The 21,254-nt window shown below is 39.6% G+C and overlaps 1 non-coding gene across 1 annotated transcript; it reads right to left on the bottom strand.

The window, feature by feature from the left end:
* Positions 1–5,806: 5,806 nt before the first annotated feature.
* LOC136530243 (small nucleolar RNA R71) lies at positions 5,807–5,913 on the bottom strand. Its single transcript, XR_010777726.1, has one exon. It is a non-coding gene; the product is annotated as a small nucleolar RNA R71 (small nucleolar RNA).
* Positions 5,914–21,254: the final 15,341 nt, after the last annotated feature.

Genomic DNA, 21,254 nt, shown 5'->3' with positions numbered 1-21,254 from the left:
CCTACCATAGCATGAGAGTGGTTTTATCATAAGTATATATATTTGTCAATATCTCTTTGCCAACAATCCCATAGTTCCTCCCTATGGATAAAATATAAATAACGATTCTCGGTATCTTCCCAGGTGAAATGCTACAATGGTATATTATCTGTGCGCTTGTGGATACTTTACTTTAATATATATAATTTTCTCTAAGTTTACAAGTGTCATTAATAATTACCATCCATACATTTCTAGCATCATGCTAGGGATGCTAAGAAATGTCAACATGCATTTCTAGCGCCGTTGCTGGGGAGCGACACATGGCTATAGAGAATTGATCAAATAAATACTTATTGATAAAACCATTATAACTCTGCTTTAGTAGGTTTACCCTTGTTTGTCGCTGTTCATATTCTATACAGGGTATTGCAGAATTGGTTGTGATTCACCAACAACTTCCAATCAGAATCAACCAAATCAAGAGGAAGCTTGATGAGGACATCACTACTTCATCGCATACAAGCCAAGGAGACGAGGAGGTGCAGCATGGGCGACCAATTCATCTTTTTCATGGTGGAGGCCTAGTCCAACTGAAGTTGGAGCCCATCTCGGGTTCTAGTACCAGTCTACCTTAAACTGGTCACCCAGGACGCATCCAGACTCCGTTTTCAATGATTCACATATGGATGGAAGGCTAATTGGATAAGGAAGCCAACCCAATTGGTCTCATGTCAAAATCCCTTCGGAATCAACGGGAATCGTCGAAACAAGTTAGCGTCCAGAATCTGTCAGGGTGCTACGACACCGTCTTTTGGTCCGTTGGACCGTGTATCGTGTTTGGGCCCATTAGGGGGCGCGTCCAGGGGGGTGACGCCCAAGACTCTATAAATACTATCCATCACTCTCCTTAGGGTTTGGGTTTTGGTTAGTTGTTGATTTCCTCATGAAACAGACATCGTTTTGCTGCAACTGTGCCACCAAGGCTGCTTGCTATGAACCAGGGCCCCAGTTCTTGATCTTGTTCGCCTGTGGCGATTAGTCCTTTCAAATAAAGACTTGAACTCCTTCTTGATTTCATAAGCCTCATATTTATTTGCAATTTCAGATTGCGTTCATCCCGTTCGTGCTTGTGTTCTTGATTCACTTGCAGGAAAGCCTTCTCGACGAGGTCAAACACGTTCACGTGGTTGATAACCAACGGAGCAGTGGTGTAACCGTTGTGGGGGTCCAAATCAATCTTGGTTCGAAGCCTAGATCATGAACGTCGAGTCTCCACCAATCAATGCTATCATACCTTTCGGAAGATCATGCCTTGTCTACATCAAGTGGTATCAGAGCCCTTGTTGTCCGTTAGATATAACTTTGTTTTCCACTTTAGATTGTTACTGTTTTTACATTACCTATAGTCCACAAAAAGCCAAAAAAATACATCGTCACATATTCCCTGTCCTATAGCCTCATTATGCTGTGCAATTTCGTCTCTGTTTCGTGTTGTTGAGTTTGTGCCCCAGGTCCAGTTCTGTTGCTGGTTTTAGATCATTTTTAGTCTAGTTTGTGTTTTTCCCTTTGTTTTTCTTCATAATCCATGAACATCTCCAAGTCTTGTTGAGTTTCCTTTGTATCCATCAAACCCTAGTTCACGCCATCTAATTTCCTACACTTGTCTTCACTGTTTCCATCAAATCATTGCTGCCGTGACCAATTTTGCGCGCATTGTTCCCGTTTTGTCCTCTAATTCGGAGTGCGTTCGTAAAACTGGTCTAGTTTTCGCATACGAACTCGGATTTCGACGTTCCATATATCAAAATCGATCAGAAAAAAATTTCGGATCCGTCCATCCCTCGCTTTGCCAGGGTCGGAGATTTTTATTTTGGTCAAAAAGTGGTCACAAGATCCTCTTTTCGTGGTCATAAGGTTTTTGTCGATTTCGAGCATGTCTTCTAAAAATTCCACAGGCCACGTCTTTCACTTGTTTAAGCTCATATTTTCTGTGGTTACTTCTTTTGTGCTCCTAAGTGAAGAAAAAATATCAAAAAAATAAAAAGAAAAAGTCAAAATTTCTCAAAAAAACAACGATAGCCCAAAAAATAGAATCTGTTAGAGGAGCACATAGAGAGCGCCATTTGAGCTGTGTTTGCGTGTGCTGATTTCTACCTTGTTCCTAATCATATTCTTGCTATTCACATCACTTAATACATCTGGTACTTAGAACGTGAGTAAGCCAGCAACTAAGACAAGTACTTGGGATATTTATTCAGCTTTGCTATTCAGTTGCGAATTTTGCTATTCCTTACTACTATATTGTGCCTGTCCAAGCTCCACTTTCTTTTAACCAAGTACAGGTTCGCCTTGCAACTGTTACACTCAAGCTACAATGGTATTACAGTCACCGACCGATTGTACCGCCTGTTGCTTTGGTAAGAACACTTGTAAGACCGTGGTAAGACGCTTGAGAGTTGAATGCCTTATTTTTCCTTGTCCACAACCTAAGTAGTAGGTAGGGATAATACTATTTGTGTTGTCTTTTCCTTTCTACTAACCATGTCCAGAAAAGCCAGAGGCAGCGGCCAAGGAAACAAGGGTGCACCTACAGATTTCAATGATTGTGTTTCAAAGAATGAGCTTCATGCTGTTCTTGATGACAAGTTCAATGAGATCCTTCAACAAATCACCAATTTGGCCAAGAGGATTGAAGATGTTGAACAACGACATCCTGAACCACATCCTGAAGAAGAAGATGATGATGATCTCTTTGAGGAGGACGATGGCGATGCGAAGGCTGAAGCCGAAGCTCAACGACGTGCTGAGGATGCACGTAACCGTAATCGGTTGAACTTTAATCGACACGGTATGGGAGGTAACAACCAAGGTAATAATGATCCTTTCTCTAAAACCAAGTTTAAGATACCTCCTTTTTCTGGTTCTGCTGATCCTAAAGCATATTTAGATTGGGAGATGGCTGTAGATCAAAAGTTTATCTCCCATCAAGTATCTGAAGAATATAGAGTTAGACTTGCTACTAGTGAGTTTACTAGTTTTGCTCTTTTCTGGTGGAATGATATTTGCAATAATGCTAATGCTAATGCTCAAATACCTCAAACCTAGACTGTACTTAAATGACGAATGAAATTAAGATTTGTTCCTCTATACTATCAGCGTGATCTACGATTAAAACTGCAATGTTTAAATCAAGGTAGTAAAACTATTGAGGAATATTATCAAGAGCTTTTAATTGGTCTAGCACGTAGTAACATACAAGAGGATGATATGGATAAGTGTTCTAGATTTTTTGGAGGTTTGCGTCGTGAAATACAGGATGTTCTTGACTATAAAGAATGGACAAGATTTTCCTAATTATATCATTATGCTATTAAAGCTGAAAGAGAAGTACAGGGACGACAACCTAATCGATCCATGACTCCATCCATTCCTTCATGTCCAATCGAGGTGAGTAAATTTTCTAATGTGCAGACATCACCAGTGCCTGTAAAGAAGAGTTCTCCTATCACACCTTCTTCTAGTGGATCTGCTACACCTTCCTCTAGCAGCTCTTCTAAAGTTGTGTGCCACTGCCGTAAGGGCATGGGACATATTGCTAAAGAATGCCCCAGCAAACGCGCACATATTGCTACTGATGATGGTGGGTATGCTAGTGCTAGTGATGAAGAGAATGAATTTGCACTTGCAACTGATCTTATGTAGATAAATTTGTGGATAGTGCTGAAGATCCTGATGAGGTAATTGATAGTGTGGCATGCACTACAGACTACAAATCAATCCTTGTTCAGCGTGTTTTGAGTACACAAGTTGAGCCAGTAGACAAGCTACAACGCCATAATTTGATTCAAATGTTCCTCATTGTCAATAATTTCTGTGTTCTTGCTATAATTGATGGAGGGAGCAGCAATAACTTAGTAAGTTCTGAGCTTGTCAAGACTCTTGGTTTATCTACATGTGCTCTTCCACATTCATACCATGTTCAGTGGTTCAACAATAGTGGTAAGGCAAAGGTAACACAATCTGCTCGTGTGCATTTTTCTATCGGGTCATACCATGATTATGCTGATTTTGATGTTGTGCCTATGCAAGCTTGTTCACTTTTGTTAGGCCACCCTTGGTAATATGATAATAATGTTGTACACCATGGTAGGCAAAATAGATACGTTTATGTTTAAAGGAAAGACCATTGCTTTACTTCCTTTAACACCTGCTGAAATTGTGCAATATGAAAAGGAACTTGCTAAAAAGAAAAAGAAAGGCCTTGATAAAGACTCTAGCAAACCATTAAATGAACCTTCAAGTAATATGAAAGAAGTTTTATTTGCTCTTAAATCTGTTCTTGCTGTTCATGATAAACCATGTTATGCTCTAACTTGTACATCATCTATATGTCCACTTGGTCCTACTCCTAGTGCTATGCCTCTTGTTGGTACTAACCTTTTGCAGGAGAAGGAGGATGAATTCCTAGTAGGGAAGCCACCATGGCAGCCACCTTTACGAAGGATGGGGCATGAAGATGAACGTCTTCTTCCGGAGCCATCGTTGTTGTCATCCAACGGAGGAGGCGATCTACTTCAGTCGAGGATGACTTCAATTGAAGAAAGGGAGGATGATGAGGACATCACTACTTCATCGCATACAAGCCAAGGAGACGAGGAGGTGCAACATGGGCGACCAATTCATCTTTTTCATGGTGGAGGCCTAGTTCAACTGAAGTTGGAGCCCATCTCGGGTTCCAGGACCAGTCTGCCTTAAACTGATCACCCAGGATGCATCCGGACTCCGTTTTCAATGATCCATATATGGATGGAAATATAATTGGATAAGGAAGCCAACCCAATTGGTCTCACATCAAAATCCCTTCGGAATCAACGGGAATCGTCGAAACAAGTCAGCATCCAGAATCTGTCAGGGTGCTGCGACACCGTCTTTTGGTCCGTTGGACCGTGTATCGTGTTTGGGCCCATTAGGGGGCGCGTGTAGGGGGGTGACGCCCAAGACTCTATAAATACCAGCCGTCGCTCTCCTTAGGGTTTGAGTTTTGTTTAGTTCTTGATTTTCTCGTGAAACAGACATCATTTTGCTGCAACTGTGCCGCCAAGGCTGCTTGCCGTGAACCAGGGCCCCAGTTCTTGATCTTGTTCGCCTGTGGCGATTAGTCCTTTTGAATAAAGACTTGAACTCCTTCTTGATTTCATAAGACTCATATTTATTTGCAATTTCAGATTGCATTCATCCCGTTCTTGCTTGTGTTCTCGATTCGCTTGCAGGAAAGCCTTCTCGGCGAGGTCAATCGCGTCCGCGTGGTTGATAACCAACGGAGCAGTGGTGTAACAGTTGCGGAGGTTCGAATCAATCTTGGTTCGAAGCCTAGATCATAAACGTCGAGTCTCCACCAATCGACGCTATCATACCTTTCAGAAGATCAGGCCTTGTCTACATCAAAGCTCAACACCAGTCTTTGAGCTATGGCTGAGAAAACTCTACGTGAGTCTCTGCTCTGAGCACCGAGAACATTTGCTCTCGGCCAACACTCAAAACCAACAACCTTAAGTTTGAGCTCAAGCCAAGCCTCATCAACATGGTGCAAGCTACCCCATTCAGTGGAAACGCACATGAAGATGCCAGTGCTCATGTTCAGAATTTTCTAGAAATTAATAGCACAGTCATCATCAAGGACAGACATCGTACTACTTTGCTTGCTCCCATTCTCACTATTAGGAAGAGTGAAGCAATAGTTCGACACTAACAAGACAACATCAATACATGGGCAAAGTGTTCAAAGGCCTTCATAGAAAAGTTCTTTCTAGTGGGCAAGACCAATGCCTTAAGAGGAAAGATTTCCAACTTCCAACAATAGAAGGGAGAGACCATTCCAGAAGCATGGGAATGTTTCCAAGAATATATTTCAGATTGTCCTCACCATAGAATGGAAGATTGGCTGCTCATGCAAAGTTCTATCATGGATTAACTCAGAAAGCTCATGAACAACTCGATGCCACTACTGGAGGATCATTTATGTCACTCACCCATGGAAAAGCTAAAACTCTTATGGAGAAGATAGCCTCTAATCAAGGCTAGTCATCATGCAACATCCAATCATGCAATAAAGAGTGAAGAAGTACTAGAAGAGGTGTGTGCATTGTTAAGCAAGATGGACGTACTGTTGAATTGGCACGGACAGCGAGCCATTTACAAGAGAGATCATCAGGCCATTCAAGACGCTTTCAAAGCTCAAAACATATGTGGCGAATATTTGGGGGTTGAATTCCCTGAATATCAAAAGGATGTAAACATCATTAGCAACAATTCAGGTCCACAACAACAGAGACAAGGATAGAATCAACAACAACGGTCAACTTACCAAGGTAAGTACCCAAGTAACAATTATAATTCTTTTAATTCCAAGCAACCATCCTTAAGAGACTTAATCTTAGAACAAGCTAGGATTAATGAGAATATTTTTAAAAAGCTTGCTTTTAATAATAAGGTCCTAGAAAACATAAATACTAAAATGGATAGTTTTTCTTCTACCATAAAAGACCAACTTAGCTATGATAAAAGATAGAATCTCAATTAGCCCAGTTGGCCGCTACTCTGCCTATTGCTACTAACCTTGAAAAGGTCAACGCTATAACCACAAGAGGTGGCAAGTCTACTCATGATCCGTTGTTTCCGACAAGGATAGGTAAGACACAAGTGGTCATGCAGGAAGAGGAGAAGAGAAATGATGAAGTTGAAGAAGATGTGCCAGAAGAGCGTGAATTACAACAAGATTTTTATGACACTACGTTCCTACCATTTCCACACAGAAATTGAAAAGCCAAAATAGATGAGCACTTTAGTAAGTTTGTGGAGGTAATTCAAAAAGTTATATATCAATATTTCTCTACTAGATGCCATACAGGTACCCACCTATGCGAAGTACCTCAGAGACATCCTCAGCAACAAAAGACCACTGCCCACCACTGAAGTAATTAAGTTGACGGAGGAGTGTAGTGCCGCCATCCTAAACACATCACCTGTCAAGAAGAAGGATCTAGGGTGCCCCACTATCGATTGTTCGATCGAAAGCTAGAACTTTGAGAATACATTATGTGATCTTGGAGCAAGCGTTAGTGTCATCCTAAGAAGATCTTCGATAAGCTCAACTACTCAACACTTACACCAACATCGATGTGTTTACAACTAGCCGACCAATCGGTCTACTACCCTGCATGAATCGCCGAGAATATCCTGGTAAAAATACGAAACTTCTTGTTCCTGTGTATTTTGTAGTACTTCATATGCAGGAGGACATGAATACACCTCTCATACTTGGGAGACCCTTCCTGAGTACTACAAATGCACACATTGATGTCGGAGCCGGAGAAATCAAATTCCATATCAATGGCAAGAAAGAACGATTTGCCTTCAAGCCAAGACCAGAACAATGTTTCAATTTGGAATGGTGTGAGAAGCAAGTATGAGGGTCTCCATCTCCGGGACCTACTGACGCACCTAAAGAATAAACCCGAACAGAGAAGTCCAGTCCGGCGGACTCAAAATTCCAAACCCTCGTCGGGAGGTAACTCGGTAGTTATGTATAATCATTTTTTGCATTATATTTTACTTCAACATATTTACTTTTCTACACCTACAGTAGAAAAACAAATTAAAAATACTCATCATGGCATTATAAAAATTCAAGCCCCATGTAAATAATTTTTACGGAGCATAAAAAACCCGTGAGAAATATTTACCATGGAGGCATAAAAATTTTAAAATACCATCATTCATCTTCTTATATTTCATAGTACTATAAAATATATTTATTTTGCATTTTTATAAATGTGTATATGGTAGAAATATGGGAGACACATGGGAGCCACTCACCCACCACCCATCACCTCCATAACCACCACTTTCACCTCCATCTCCACTCAACCTCCATTATCACCTCCAGATCTCCACCATTTCCACTCTACACCGTCCAGGATCCACTTCCACCAAAGGGAGCACTCAACTTGCTTAACCACGAAGCAAAGAAATATTAGTAGGAGGATGAGGCCATTTGGCCACCATGAGGGGCCGGCCGGCCCCACCACTAGGCCGGCCAGCCTGCTGCTCTCCCGGCTATAAATAGCCACCCTCCTGGCTGCTTCACTCATCAATCTCCACTGCAAAACCAGCCCCAAGTTTGAAATTCTAGTTCTCCATTTCATAGTTGAAAATTCTCTTGGTAGGAGTAGTTTTGGAGTAAGAGAAAAGGGTGAGAAAGTTGAGAGTGAAAGTGTTGCTAAAATCTTGAGTAAGAGAGAGAGGTGCTGCTAAAATTTGAGCAAGAAAGAGAGGTGGTTAAGGGTGGTAGTGCTGTCCAAATCAAAAGAGAAAATTTAAAAAAATTAGGGTGAAAATCATGCCAAAATATTTATTAGAAACATTGTTTAGGCAATCTTGGACGACTAACCCTCTAGACGACAGACTTTTGGATGGCTAACCGCTAACATTTTTATTCTCCTAATCCCGTTCCACGAGTTGTGTTGTCTTTTGTCTATTTTGTAGGAAAATGATCAAGATCATCAGAAAGCTTAAGCGTGTGGTGTTGTTTCGCTCAACAAGAAGTTTGTTGTCCCTGGCAAGCACCGACATGGAGGTCGATCCTCCATCTCCCGTTGCCGAAGTGTTGTCCCATTCAGCCCCCACAGAGAGAAATGTTCTCTTGCAAGAGAAGCAACTCAAACTCTGGGATGGTATGAAGAAGGACATCTACAAGAAGATGAAGACCTGGAGGTTTGTCCTCACCCCCGCCTATGATCTAGCCCTACTACAAGCCACAGGTATGAACACTAAATTTGAACTCATTTTCAAGGCTATAGGATGGGAGGATGTTTGGGAAATTAATGAGCCTGGGTCTAATCTTTTGACTGCTGAATTTTTATGCACCTTGAAACCCACCGATTCGGAAGTATCATTTAGACTTTTTGGAAAAGATTTTTCTATCCCATGGAAACAGTTTAATGAACTTCTAGAATTTCATGCACAATGTGTGATTGATGTGGACACTGCTATACAAGACTTTGATAGAATAAAATTTTGGAGGGAAATATCTATAGAACTTACTTGCTACCATCCTCGTACCAATGAAATTCATCACCCTACTTTGCGATTCATGCATAAATGGCTAGGTTTTTCTCTTTTTCCTAGGAATGACTTACGCACTATTAGAAATGATGAACTTAAACTACTCTATGCCATGGTCAAAAGAAGAAATGTTTCACTAGTCCAGTTTATGATGAAACAATGGAAAGAAATTCCTGATCTTAAGGGTGATGTTGGGTGTACTTCTTTGTCACCCGCATAGCTAAAAATTTGGGTATGTTGGAAAATGATTCTGTTGCTTACATCGATGACATTCCCCGTTGCCTTATCGATTATGAATATTTTAACCAAGCACACATGTTAAAAAAGGGTAAAAATAGGAATCTTGTCAAGATGTATATGGATTATACAAACAAAATCCCGTTAGTAGACCAAACCCTTGGTCTGTACGCGGTGCAGTCTTTTGTCTTTGATTTGTACAAAAAGAAAGCAGCGCCTCACTAGAGCACTTTTGCAAGACTCACGCGCAACCCACAGTCTCGATACCATGGTAATGATTCCATTCCTGAAGGACCTACCTTCACTAGCTATGCAGACTAGAACTAGCTGGGTTCTTCCCCCATGTACCAGCCCGAACATGCTAGGTGGGAATCTTCCCACATTCACCAGCCCGAGCATGCTGGTTGGGAGCAGCCCTCTCCTCAGCACGCTAAGAGCTCTTGGCATCAAGGCTCAAGTGCGCAATGGTAGGATGGCAACTTTAACTACTACCGGCAGTAGCCAAATGAGGAAGTCTTGAGTGGCCATCAGGGAAGATGTATGTCCTTCTCTGCTTATGGCTATGATGACCAGCCCATGGGCTATCATGAGCAACAGATGGAGTGCCCCCATCTCAACAATAGGCTGACGACTATCGAGGAGACACAGCATAACATCTAGAACCAACTTCACCAACACACCCATTGGCAAGCAGAGGCAGGAGAATTGGCGATACTTGTTCCAGGGTCTCCACATCAACGTGCCTTTTTGAGAGGCCGTAGCAACATCCAGCTTGGGAGTGGAGCCCCCATCCACCGAAGGTAAGTTTTTCTCTTCCTAGCATTTTATTATTTTTACTTGATTTTTTGAGTTTGTTATTTATTAAAAAAATGCATAACAAAAAAAATCAAAATAAAAATTTATTATATATATATCATTATAGTGTGATCTAAAAAATGAAAACCAAATAAAAAGAGTGTGTATATAGTTTAAGTATAACTAAGTTTGCTTAAGATATGTTTTAGTTTCCATTCTTGTTTTTAAGAGCTAAAAAAACTTGAAGATGATCTCAAATGATGGAAATGATGAATAGTTGCTCTGTTATAATTCCTTTCAAGTACCTAGTTTTCAGCCTTGAATTCTCCTGAGTTTTAGGTGAAATTGATTTGACATGAGAATTTACTCTGAACTTGAAACTCGTGGGTAGCAGATGCTTGATCCAAGTCTAGGTAATTGACGGATATGATATGAGAGGGTCTGAGCTGCTATTTATCTTGTTCCATGTAACACTTGAATTCTGGAGATTTATCTTTTGAAAAATATAAAAATGTAACATGATGAGATCCTGTATGACAAAGAATGAATTCCTATCATAGCCAAATATGATATTTGGACTAGGAAAACTTCCACTCTTATATGTTGTTTGCATTGCATTGAGTTTGGTCAAGCTTTGTTGATGCCTTATGAGAGTTTTGTCATGCTCTTAGAATCAAGATCACGTACACACCACCTACATATGCACTACTCCTACACTGGGGGTAGACGCAAAAACATGCATTCCATCTAGATCCACTCAAAAATGTTTTACTCCTACACTGAGAGAAAACATCAAAAATATTTTTGATAGGTTTTCCACCAAATAAATGCTCCAAGTTCTTGTTGCTATCTCTCAAAAGTTTTGTCGCAGAAAAGAGGCATGGGGCTATGTAAAAGTTATTCATAAAAAAAGAATTGAGAAAAAATGAACAAGTATCTGAGATATCAAAATAATGGGTACTTAGATGCCCGCCTAAGAAAATGAAAAAAATAAATGTTGAATAAGATAGCCCCTACTCTCTAGCCAATGTTTCCAAGTTTCAAATGAGAGATATGTTTTCAAGGAGCATAATAGAATTAGGCTAGCCACCATACTTATATACACCATATTCCACACACATGCACATCTTGATTTGATTGTATGACTAGACTCTCTTTGGATCCATTGTTTGACTTTACAATATATGTATCACAAGTATGCTCTCATACATTTACCACTCCTATGAGCTCCATATAAGCCTTAGTTGTAGGAGAAGAAAAGGCATAACATCACTATTTTCTTGGTTAGGATCCACAAATATCACATATATGAGAGGTTTGAGAGTGTTATACAATGGAATCTCTGAGTTTTATTTTGAAAACTTGCAAAAACTCCGGAATAATGGTCGAACAAAGAACTTGAGACATAGTGCTTGACTTGATAGTTCTGTCTTTCAATTGCTCAAGACCCAAGTGAAAGCTCAAAAGTCCCATGGTTGAAGGTAATATGGGTAAGCTTTAAAGTTAGATAAGTGGAATTTAATCTAGAGGAGAATTCATTGTTGAACGCATGTGTACTTTTGAGGAGTGAAAACATTCATGCAACTCCTAATCCATTGCTAAGTTTGGCATTGCTCAGGGACGAGCAAAGGTTAAGCTTGGGGGAGTTTGTTAACAGTAATTACCATCCAACATAAACCATTAGTAAAACATGTATAAGGGCATAAATATGATCACCAACAAAGGTATAGTGGTTTAAACTAATAAATTCCACAAGTTTTGGTGAATCTGTATTTTCTACAGGGTTTATTTAGAAAGCCATCAAGGGGATCAAAATGTCAAATAAAATCATGCTTATCTATAGCGAAAACTATTCCAGAAGGTTTCAAAGGACACTAGCAGTCCCTCCTTCGTACGTTAGTTCTCCAACGCCTTAAGGATTGCATCTACGCTGTTTATTCAAGTCGGTTTGATCCAAGGGCTCAGGATTGATGGTCCGGCCTATATAATCAGCCCCTGCCCCCCTCCAGAGCACGCTGCCATAAGTCAAGATCAGACAAGAAATTAGGGTTTATAGAGAGAAGAGAATAGAGCTTGAATTCTTTAAGTTCTAGTATAGGCTAGCTAGCAAGGTTCAAGTAGAGTGTGGGTATTGCTTAGGATTCTGGATCTGCCATCTAGAGACTGGTATAGCCATTGTATCTCTTTATTTATGACTTTATGCTACTTCAATATTATGTTGCTATTTATTATGTTCCAAGTTTGCTCTAGTTATATACTTAATATAGTTGTGATTGATAAAATGGTGCTTAGATATTGTTTACCTACGGATGCATTTTGCACTCTGGGTCATGTGGTAGATCGCGGATGTGACACTCCCGTTGAGTCCTTTGTAGTCCACTCTCCGTTTATAGAGCAAGTAGAACACAGTTGTGAAGGGAGACAAGCTCTATTCTTTATCTTCCTTAGTAATGTTCCTTATGCATAGATTCAAAGTTAATTATGCTATAGATAAGAGTGTATATACTTGGGTGTACAAAAGACTTAGTAAATGAGGAATGACTTAGGAATCTTTTGCTCCTACCGAATCTCCTGCCTAGCCATACTACATTTTATGAGTCTCTATTTCTATCTCTGGAATTATTATCAATGCTTCATACTTATCATTTGACTTACCCCTGCCATAGCATGAGAGTGGTTTTATCATAAGTATATATATTTGTTAATATCTCTTTGCCAACAATCCCATAGCTCCTCCCTGTGGATAAAATATAAATAACGATACTCAGTATACTCCCGGGTCAAATGCTACAATGGTATATTATCTGTACGCTTGTGGATACTTTACTTTAATATATATAATTTTCTCTAAGTTTGCAAGTGTCATTAATAATTACCAACCACGCATTTCTGGCATCATGCTAGGGATGACAACCTAGTAAAGAGTGATGGTAAGAAATGTCAACATATTCATACAAAGGTGTTCCTTTCTTCCAAGGATCCAAGCTCTCCTTGATAGATTTGCTAGCTCCAAGTACTACTAAAAGGTAAAAGAGTACAAGTGGAGGTGGAGGTGTAGAGCCCAAAATGAGGTGTGTGTAAAGGAGAGCTCCACCCATGCTTATATACTAGCTTGTGGTCGGTTTAGCGTAGATAAATTAGGAAACTAGCCTAAACCGACCAAGCATGCTGCCATGCAACCGCCTATAGAAGATGGGCCCGGGAGGAGGTGGTGGGGGTGCGGGCGCACCTTGGCTGGCCCTGCTAGCCACCACCTTGCTCCGTTGGGCTGCTGGCTAGGCCTAGGTTGCTTCCTCGGTGGTGCTCGGCTCAGTTTTGGTGTGTAGGTGGGCTTTTGCTTGGCTCTTTTGCGCTTTTTCTGTTTTATGCTTTTCTGTGTTGCGCCTTTTGATCATATTCCCATGTATTTGATGTATATGTCCTGCAAAACACTAAGTATCCAATACATGTGGAAATATGTCAATAGTAAATGCATATGTGTTAAAAGTTTGTTTATTTCTCCTGTTTTGGATATAAATTGGCGGTCGAATATGGTCGTTAAGCACCGCCAACATTTATCTAGAAATCCATCATGGAAGACCTATTCGTCAGATTAAATCACGTTTATCCACGACAAAACTGACATAGGAAGACTCTAGAACACTCCAAAAGGCTCTCCACCGAAGATCGGGCTAAGAGGATGATAGGAGGCCAACCGGCCCCACCTATAGGCTAGCCGGCCTACTGGCCCCACCAATCAGCCCCGTCTCGCTACGTCGGTTCTCCACTGTCTTAACGATCACATCTATACCATTTCTTTAAGTTGGTTTGATCTGAGGGTACATAATTGATGTTATCCCCTATATATAGCAGCCCCTACTCCCCACCCTAGAGCCATCTTGAAACCCTAATTCAGATCTCTCATTCAGATCAACGTACACCAGGAGGAATAGGTCTAGAACTCTCCAATGTAGTAGATTAGTAGCTCGGGAGTAAGGGTCGAGTTGGCTCATGCTCAAGTTCCAGATCTAGTCTTGGAGGTTCGGCAAAGCCTTGTATCTTCACTTCTACATCTTGTAAGACTTATTATCAATTCATCATATTCCTATCTACATGGCTATGCTTACTTTTAATATGTATCTTGCTTAGTTGAGGTTATCTTTACTTTTGTGTGCGGGATCATTGAGCGCTTAGCCTACTAGTTTATCGATTGGGCTAAGTAGCCGAGGCTTGTGTAAGCATGGTGCTTATACGATGCTCTGCCTGTGAGTACACCCTATTCCCTGTCCGTGTGGTAGCAGCAGGAGGTGACATCCCCGTCTATCCTCTGTAGTCCACCCCATGTGAGCAGGTTCTTAAATTGTAGGACCGTAGTCGCGTCAGTAGAGTTATCCTTTTGTGGTGCTCTACTGTCTAGCGGTGTCTAGAAGTGCACAAGAGTAGAGTGAGTCTTAGCTATAGTCAGATATGTATATACTTTGATCCTATAATAAGAATATCATAGGAATCTACCTCGCCTATTGTTCTTCTGACTTAACTAGTTTACAATATCTTACTGATCTATCCCTTGAGTGTCATTATGCTTAATTCCTATCATTACCTTTACCCCTTGCTCTAGCTATGATGGTATGTTGACTGATAGATACTCCTTTGATATTCAATAATCTTTACTCCATTGTTTCCCTGTTCTAAAATATAAATAACAATACCTAGAATACTCCCTATAAAATGCTATAATGGTATTCTATGTGCTTGTGGATCCTTCATATTCTATTTGCACTTATAAATACCAACAAGCATTTTTTATGCCGTTGCCAGGGAAACAATAAGCGTAAAGATTTAGATCATTAACATACCACTAGCTTTATTAGGATTATCCCTGTTCCGTTGAATTGTGGAATAAGACAGGACAACAGATGTTGTTTTGACCTTATGACAAGCTTTCACAAGAAAAGAAGAAACATTGAAGAACCCCAGGGTGCCTAAACATTCAAAGATCCATCAACACTGGAACCCTGCCATCTCACAGGTTTGTATATATATATTCTCTAACCATGTGTAGATTGGAGAAAAAGGTCATCGTCACAAGAATTTAAATCACATCTCAAGTGACGAATACAGATGCTGCACTACTCACAAATTCCATCTTGTGAGTCATGGTAAGTATGATCAAGAAAGGTAAGATAGTCATGCTCATGGACTTTAAACTTTATGAGTAGTTATGTTTTGTTTTTTGCATACCATTGCATGTTTACTTTAAATGATTCATGCATCCACTCCGTTTAGTTTAAATTCTCTCATATCATATCCACAACATATTTTGTTCCTTGCATACATTCATGCCACTTGCATCTTTTATTAAAAAAAAATCTCTCACCACGATCATGCTCTTTCATCTCTATTTGAATAAATCTCTATAATGCTTTCATGTTATCTTTTGTTTACTATAGTATGTTTAGGTTTGGTAGTATCTTTATACATCTTTTAAAGTAAGCATGGTGCTTAGTTTAAATCAAGAGGTGTATGACCTTATTTCCAAAGTTTTTTTAAATTAAGCTTGATGCTTAGGTTAAAATGCCTTTCTTAGTCAAATTAGACATGGAGTTTAGTTTGGTTATTAAACTAAAACCTGCTGTAGTATATACTGGTTATTTTGTTGGACTAACCCCTGCAGAAAACTCTCAAACTCAATTTGGGAAAGTCCTGAGATAAATTCATGTCAAAGATGAATCAAGGCATGTGAAGAACTCCAATAACTCTGCGCAAAGAAGACCCAGCTCATTTTTCATGGAAGGAAGAACAATGAGTATCAAGGTTTATTCACTCATCCTTTGTTGCAAGTTATCTTAGCCTTGAACCATGCTAAAATGTTGCCAACACATAAAATTTGTTAATAAACAAAATCTATGCTAAAGTAATCCTAAAACGATCCTTTCATTAGCATAGAGAAAAATCACAAAAATTATGGACAACAAGCCATGCTTCAAATTCGTTATATTCCCTCGGGTATGTGTCCATTAATATTTTGCAGGAAAGAAGCATTGCCTATTCTTAGTTTTGTATGAACCTACAAATCAAAAAATCACCACTACAACTGTGGAAGTAGACAAACAAATCAACATGTCATGAACAACGTCGAAGACATCTTAGCATTAAACCTTCCCAAGACAAGCTAAGATGACAAGCAAGGATGCAACCTACCTTTTATTAGCCAGAATATGCCTGCTTTCATCATCTTTGAAAAGACCAACTCACACGTCGATAGCAAGGACTAGGATGACAAGAGCCACTACATCATGGCATGCATCCTCAGATCAACAGACATTGGAAATCAATGGAGGCCTGTAGACGGTGTCTCATAAGGCTATGACCATGGTCACGAGACAACATCCCAAAGACATTGAAGATGAAGCTTCTATGCTAGTACCAATGAGGTTCTTTCCTTGACAATCAAGACGACTAGCGTATCGCTTATGAACGAAGAAGAACAACTCTCCACCACACTGTTAGATAATCAAGGAGGGACCTGAGTTCACATCCCTAAAAGAACACCAACTTGTGAACCAAGAATCAACAAAAATCAAGACGGGTTGATGGGAGAAGAACATGCAACTGTTCGAATGGTACAAAGAAAAGGAAAGATCCTGCTCAACAGACTACAAGCCTTCGCTAATAGGAATGAAACGATGAGAGGATTAGAAGGTTCAAATGCAATGCCAAGATCCACAAAGAAAGGACAAAAGGATGGCTTGATAAGAGGATGAGAAAGAAGGAGAGAGACATAGGAGACAAGATGCTCATGAACAGCTCAAGATGCAAGGTTAGTCAAGCAAGGAAAGTTTCAAGCATAAGTTAAAGACTACCACAAGTCATCTACCCTTCGTCACATGGTGTCATCACGCTCCAATGATGAAAGTAACATCTTAAGGTAAGTGGTCATTATTTTAAAAAACTTTCCTTTGATCTTGGTACTCACATAAATAAAGAAACAAACATGTTTGAGTTACAACTTTGCTTGATCTAACCTGATTAACTCAACATATCTTGTTCCTTAAGTTTGTACATAACACCACTTTCTTGATCTCATAGTCTTAACCAAATGAACTAAAATGTTGCATATCTTATCTTTAGAAGATGATAGTCATAATCATGTAAAGTTGGATATATTTTGTAAAGATAGTCAATCCTTCCATAGGTTAAGTAACTCCACTCTTTTTGACAAATGTATTCAAATGCCACATTCATCCTCATCCTTCTAATCTTATCACCCATATTGTATGAATGAATGAATATAATGTCAACCATAACATGATTCGATGTGCCTAAGGCTAGAGAAAAAATAAATAAAGATTTGGTTATATTGGTGTTTTTCCACCAACAGAGCCCATGCACTTGATATCTACCCTGTCTTTATGAGCTGAACACACTTCGAGCAAAGTGTGGGGTAGTTGATCCCCTAAATTCTACAAGTGAAAGTTTTGAACCAGCAATTATGATGCACACAAGATGTCACCAGTTTCTACTACTGATGGTTGACTTCAAAATGCTGAACAAGGAGGCGGAACAAGTCAATAAATGATGAACCTATAAAACCTAAATCAAACTCAAAACCAAGATGGGTTTGGCAAAATAAGGTGGCACCACCAGTGGAAGCGCCACTACTAGAGACAACACCTTAAGAATCCTCATCTTCAAGGGCAAACTAAGGTACTTGATCAATGAACTTCCACAACTATCAAGGGCAAGATTATGAAGCAAACTCAAGTGGGCATCAGGGAGGACGCATGTCTTTCTCTGGCCTAGGGTATTATGACTCTCAGGAGGACTTCCACCACTTCGACAACAGACTCGCAACCATTGAAGAGACAAATGCTGCCATACAAGGTATGTTACACAATCATGCACAATGGTAGGTAAGCATGGGACAAGAGATGGCCAGCCTCCGGCAACAACAACAACAGCAAAATCAAAATTGGAAGGCTTTGTTCCAACACCTCCACATTCGGCCACCTTGTTGAGCAACCTCGACAACAACCAGCTTGGGGGAGAAGGCATCCCCCATGTATCTAGATAAGTATTTCCTTTCCTTTTATTATTCTTAGTTTGCTTTATATATATTTTAGAAAAAATGAATAACTAAAAACAAAATAAAAAGTTATCTTTATAGAAATATATATAGTTATAATGCGTGAACTAAAAAAGAAAACAAAATAAAAAGAGTGTGTCTAGTTTGTTTTAATTTATTTTAAGAGCTAAATAAATAAAAAGGGACTCTGAAGATAATATCTCAAAATAGAAATTATGAATAGTTGCTCTGTTGTAATTCCTTTCAAGTACCTAGTTTTCAGCCTTGAATTCTCTCGAGTTTTGGATAAGATTGTTTTGATATAAGGATTTACTCTGAACTTGAAACTCATGGGTAGCACATGCTTGATCTAAGTCTAGGTAATTGACAGATATGATATGAGAAGGTCTGAGCTACTGTTTATCTTGTTCTAAGTAACACTAAAATTCTAGAGATTTATCTTCTGAAAAAATGCTATGATGAGTTCCTGTATGACAAAGCTTGAATTCCTACTGGCGCCATACATATTATTTAGGCTAGGAAAACTTTCACTTATATGTTGCTTGTTTTGCATTGAGTTTTGTCAAGCTTTGTGGACCCTTATGAGAGATTTGTCATACTTTTAAAATCTAGATTACGTACACTCCACCCAAATATGCACTACTCCTACACTAGGAGTAGGCGCAAAAACATGCCATTCTATTTAGATCCACCCAAAAATATTTTCCTCCTATATTGGGAGTGAACACAGAAACATGCTTGATAGGTTTTTCTATCCACCAAATAAATGCTCCAAAGTTCTTGTTGCTATCTCTCAAAAGTTTTGTTGCAGAGAAGAGGCATGGGCTATGCAAAAAGTTATTCATAAAAAAGAAGAAAAAGAAAAGAATTGGAAAAAAATGGACAAGTGTCTAAGATATTGAAAAACAATGGGTACTTAGATGCCCACCTGAAAAAGAGAGAGAGATGAATAAGATAGCCTATGTTCTCTTGCAAAAATGTTTCCAAGTTTTAAAAGAGAGACATGTTTTCAAGGAGCAAAGTAGAATTAGGTTAGCCACCACATATATCCACCTCATATATCCACACACATGCACATCTTGATTGGATTGTATGACTCAACTCTCTTTGGATCCGTTGTTCGACTTTATAATATATGCATTGCAAGTATGCTCTAGCTTTCTCCCTACCTATGAACTTCACGTAAGCTTTAGTGGTAGGAAGAGATAAGGCACAACATCATTTTATGCCTTGGTGAGGATCCACAAATCACACATATATTGAGAGACTTGAGAGTGTCATACAAAGGAATCTCTAAGTTTTATTTTGAAAACTTACAAAAACTCCAGAACAATGGTGGAACAAAGAACTTGAGATATAGTGCTTGACTTGATCATTCTATCTTTTAATTACTCAAGACCCAAGTGAATGCTAACAAGCCCCATGGTTGAACGTAATATGGGTAAGTTGGAAAATCAGATCAATTTATTTTAATCAAGAGGAGAATTTTTTATTGAACACATGTGTACTTTTTAGGCGTAAAAGCATTGTAGCAACTCCTGATCCATTACTGAGTTTGGCTTTGCTCAGGGACTAGCAAAGGTTAAGTGTGGGGGAGCTTGTTGACAGTCATTAACATCAAATCCTAAATCATCAATATAACCTGCATATATACTTAATTCCATCACCAAACACAGGTCTAGGTATTTGAACTAATAAATTCCACAAGTTTTGGTGAATCTATGTTTTCAGCAGGGTTTATCTAGAAAACCATCAAGGAGGACCTATTGGTCAGATTAAATCTCGTTTATCCATGACAAAACCGACATAGGAAGACTCCAGAACACTCTAGAAGACTCTCCATCGAATATCGAGCCAAGAGGTTGACAAAGGGGCTGGCCGGCCCCACCTTTAGGCGGTTGGCCTATTGGCCCCACCAGTCAGCCCATCCAGGCTACGTTGGTTCTCCACCGCCTTAAGGATCACATCTACGCCATTGTTTTAAGTCGGTTTGATCCGAGGGTCCAAAATTGATGCTACCCTCTATATATAGCAGCCCCTACCCCCTCCCTAGAGCCATCTTAGAAACCCTAATTCATATCTCTCATTCAGATCAACACAACTAGGAGGAATAGGTCTAGAACTCTCCAATGTAGTAGATTAGTAGCTCAAAAGTAAGGGTCGAGTTGGGCTCATGATCAAGTTCTGGATCTAGTCTTGGAGGCTTGGCAAAGCCTTATATGTTCACTTATACATCTTGTAAGACTTATTATCACTTCATCATATTCCTATCTATATGGCTATGCATACTTTTAATATGTATCTTGCTTAGTTGATGTTATCTTTACTTTTGTGTACAGGTTCATAGAGCGCTTAGCCTGCTTAGTTCATCGATTGGGCTAAGTAGCCAAGCTCCATGTAAGCATAGTGCTTATACGATGCTCTACTTGTGAGTACACCCTGTTCCCTAGCTATGTGGTAGCACTGGGAGGTGACAACCCCGTCTATCCTTTATAGCCTACCCCATGTGAGCAGGTTCTTAAATTGTAGGACCATAGTCACATCAGTAGAGTTATCCTTTTGTGGTGCTCTACCGTCTAGCGGTATCCCAAAGTACACAAGAGTAGAGTGAGTCTTAGCTATAGTCAGGTATATATATACACTTTGATCCTGTAATAAGAATATCATAGGAATCTACCTCACCCGTTGTTCTCCTGAGTTAACTAGTTTACATTATCTTAGTGATCTATCCCCTAAGTGTCATTATGCTTATTTCCTATCATTACCTTTACCCCTTGCTCTAGTTATGATGGTATGTTGACTGATAGATACTCCTTTGATATTCAATAATCTTTACTCTATTGTTTCCCTGTGGTAAAATATAAATAACGATACCAGGAATACTCTCGGTAAAATGCTACAATGGTATTCTGTGCGCTTGCGGAATCCTTCATATTCTATTTGTACTTATAAATTCCAACAATGAGTGGTGTCCTGCTCTCCCTGGACAGTGGCCAAATGCTGCTGGACGGCGGCCAACTGGTCGCCTGCACGCCTGAAAAGAGAGGCAACG

Source organism: Miscanthus floridulus, chromosome 19 (assembly GCF_019320115.1).
Source record: "Miscanthus floridulus cultivar M001 chromosome 19, ASM1932011v1, whole genome shotgun sequence".
Lineage (NCBI taxonomy): Eukaryota > Viridiplantae > Streptophyta > Magnoliopsida > Poales > Poaceae > Miscanthus > Miscanthus floridulus.
This window is presented reverse-complemented; position numbering and strand designations above follow the sequence as displayed.